The sequence below is a fragment of the Silurus meridionalis genome, chromosome 7 (genome assembly GCF_014805685.1).
Source record: "Silurus meridionalis isolate SWU-2019-XX chromosome 7, ASM1480568v1, whole genome shotgun sequence".
Lineage (NCBI taxonomy): Eukaryota > Metazoa > Chordata > Actinopteri > Siluriformes > Siluridae > Silurus > Silurus meridionalis.
Genome location: NC_060890.1, coordinates 18262177 through 18266154, shown reverse-complemented (window position 1 = coordinate 18266154; position 3978 = coordinate 18262177).

Sequence of the window (3978 nt, the reverse complement as noted above, 5' to 3'; positions counted from 1 at the left end):
CTCAAGTCATGGACTGCAGTGTTTTATTAGATTTTATTTTTTATTTTTTGTTATTGCACTTTAATTTGTGAGGGTGTTCCTTCAATTAAAAACAACCAGTTTAAGATTTGTATTCCCTTGGTCTTTTTTGAACTACATTAAAATTCCCTGGTAAAAAAGTAACTTTTAAATAAACTAATTTTTACTTTTACTTGAGTAGATTTTTAGACCGGTAACTTTACTTGTACTTGAGGAAGGTTTTATTAAAATAACAGTACTTTTACATGAGTAGAATATTTAATTACTGTAAACTGTAAGTACTGTTTGCATGAACTTGACCAAGAGTATGCAAAAGTTTTTCAAGGAAACACAAGATAAACGTAATAGAACACAAATATCATTGTGTAAGAACGAAAAAAATTGCAAGCAAATGCAAAGTTTCTCAGGGGAACAAAAACGTTTTGTGAGCACTTCTCATATTTTTCCATTATCATGGCATTTTTGATCCAATGTAGTGTGTGAGATAAAAATAGAAATAAAGTAATCTTATTAAATTGAATGAATTAATGTGTACGTGTGTACATAGTGAGTGAATTCTTACCACAATTTGATCTTGTTCATCTGACTTTGATTTGATTATATTTCCAAAGCCTCAAATAAAATATAACTTACCAAAATTAAGGATCAGGCCATGTCACCCAGATCAAACAGGCACACATTATTTAATCACGTTAATGTAATCTTATAGTACATATACATCCTTGAGAGATTTTATGTCATTTGTTTGTTAAAATGATGTGTAATGCTGATGCTCACTCCACATGGTTCAATCTAGTAATCAGAAGCCTCTTTGAATTTATTTTAGTATTTAATTTTTTTTATGTAAACTTACCGTAATTTATTCTCTTGATTCTTTGACAGACCACATATTCCACTTATTCTAATACACAAACTGAGCCTAAGAGTTGAAATGCTGCACAAATGTGATGTGTTCTGGATATTGAAACTGATTAACATAAAGGAAAACTTAATATGTGATGCACACATAAAATATTTTAAACAGTTGTTTGTATAATTATTGAGAAGTTTATTGAGTACCAACTCTGCACTACCCATTCTTGGATGATTTGGGGGATTTCTATGAATACATGCATAATTTTAGCTATTATAGTGTGAATTAAAGTAAAGTTTTATACCAGCTCTAGCTGTCTTTATAACAAATAGAGTAATCGGCCTCTGGGAACATTTCTTTTGATTAACTGTTTTCCAATTGCAATTAGATTACACTACAGAGATTGAAGAGACAATGTAGTAGGAACAATAAAACTTATATACTTAAATACTTTTTGGACATTTCTAATGAATTCCATGACTGTGTGAAGATTAGTTTTTTTATTCTGGATACAAAAATGACATGTTAGAACAAGTAGCAGCAATCAAAAACCACTAACACACTATTGTGAACAGATTAGATCTGCACAGAGATTTTGCAGGACCTATTCAGTGACTCCATTTCAGTTTCGCTCTATTTGTGTATTCTCCTCGCAGGACTAATTACAGACCAAATGACTTAATGGTTTTTACTCTCATTTTAGTCTTGTCCATATAGACACCTCTGTGATTTTGCAGTCCGATGAAACTATATGCTCTATTTAACTGCTCGATACTAAACCTTTCTTAAATTGTAAACTCATTTAAGTGGATTTTTTTTACTCACAGACTGATTAAAGGGGTTATAATAACAAGAACAAGAACATAATTTGTGTCACCTAACTCACAATATCAGAAAACTTTAGCTTTCCATCAATATCCATAAGGAGATAAAGAAAACCGTGTACATTTAGTTCTTTTTGTGTATTCTGTAGAGATGTTGCATGTTTTAATTATCAGCTTGTGTTTCCTTTCACAATAAATGCAGCCAAACATGAACAGTAACCGGAGTCATGCTTGACTGAAGTAGATTTACTGTAATTTCTAAGGTTCTTCCTTTTTTTTTGAGTAAAACACAGTTTTGCATAATGATAGATACAATTTTTTTTTCTAACTGCTACACATGCTGCATCAATAGGGCAGCACAACACAATTGGAAGAGATTGCTATCTGTCCTCTTCCACATACATGAGCTCAGTGTCATTCATTATTGGCTAGTGCTGCTGTGGTTGACAGCAGGGGTGTAACCTGGCTTGGGCATAAGCCATACATTTTTTTTCACTTGGAGCAGTTTGTCACTGAGTACAACATGATGTCAGTAAAAGATGGCAGTGTTGTAATTTTGTATCTTTAGTGAACAGCGTTGTATTAGGTGAATGAAGGCAAATCAAGGTTTTCGCAAAATATGTAGAAATACTCATGCTTTATTTTCAGCCATGCCTCAGTTTTTATCTCACACATACAGGTAGTGTGAAGGACAAACCATTAATTTCATTTGAATTGATTCATAACAGTAGTGGAATATACCAAAGTGTTATAAGTCTCTTCTTTTACATATGTATGGTTTTTAATTGGTGAAACCTTTCGATTTAATTCAATTCATGCATAATGCTTTGATTTATTCTGCACTATATTCAGAAAAACATACTGTTCTTCGCTACTTTGAAGTGGAAGCATTAGTTGTGTTAAATGATTACATGACCTCAGACCACAACCATAACCCCATAGTCTACAAGTTACTGCAGGATAGATGTTACTCTCACTGTGTGCCTGGAAGAATAGAAAACTCTCCTTAATACGGTATCATGTGCAGGAGAATAAAACAGTGAACTGCAGAAATTATTCACACATAAGTCTCTATAGTTATTTTCACTCATGTAGAAATGCAAAAGGAGTTCTTTCATGGTTACTGGAATATTTAAACAGTATTTAAATTTATACTGTACATTTAAACAGAGTCTTTTTACTTACTATAATTTCCAGACTATATTCCGTACCCATATATAAGCCGCACCCACTGAATTTTACAAATATTTTTATTTTTAACATTAATAAGCCGCACCTGTCTATAAGCCCCTGTCTATAAGCCGTGTTTACACTAATGTACTTTACACAGGCTTTAACGAAAGACACGATACACGGTGTAACAGGTGAAATATGTTGCACTTTCTTTAGGAGCATAGCGGTATTTTGGGAATAGCATGCCGATGCATTTTTCCAGTATTACTGCGTGTGTTCAAGTCGAGGATTATGTCCTTGTTATTTTCTGATGCTGATTTCTAAGTTTCTTTGACTAACCCTTAACGCTGTTGCCAAGAAAAATAAAAAAGCACGAGTTTTGGAAACCTGTCTGTGCTTATATGATTTCTGTTGCAAGTGGAGTTAGCGAGCTCTCCCTTCACCCAGACTCAACACGCTACAACGGCTTGTATCTAAACAGTAGTCGACCAAGTAAGTCATTGTTCACTGTCTTTCTCCTTCCTTTCACAACTATTTCTCTTAGGAGTTTATCTTTTAGCATCGTCGTGCGTTTAAAAATCACCCGATGGAAGTTTTTTCTCCTAATGCCGTGCAGCTCAGAACACAGGTGAGGTGCGTTTTTTCATTTCCGTTCATTTAATTGGTCTAATGTTATGTTGCTTAGTTTTTTGCTTGAAGTTTGTGAAACCAGGAAAAACCCAGGAAAAAATAATAAATTAGCTGCTTCGTTGTTTAAGCCACGGGGATCAAAGCGTGTAAAAAAAGTAGCGGTTTATAGTCCGAAAAATACGGTAGTTTACTTTCTGAAGTACTTCATCCACCAATGATAAGTTTTTTTTTTTTTTTAAAGGAATGCAAATAAGATTTTGATTGCAGGTGAAGGTTTGTGTATAAACCTCCTATATTTAACTTTCTATCTTCAACTTTTATGTAACAATACGAATACTAAACAATCAATCCTCATTTCTCTCCCTGATGCCCTTCTACTCTCCTTCTCTCTCTCCTTCTCTCTCTCTCTCTCTCTGCCAGGTAATCATGCTTCTGAGGTACCAAAGATCAGTGCTTCTGTCCCTTTGTTCTCTTTGGATC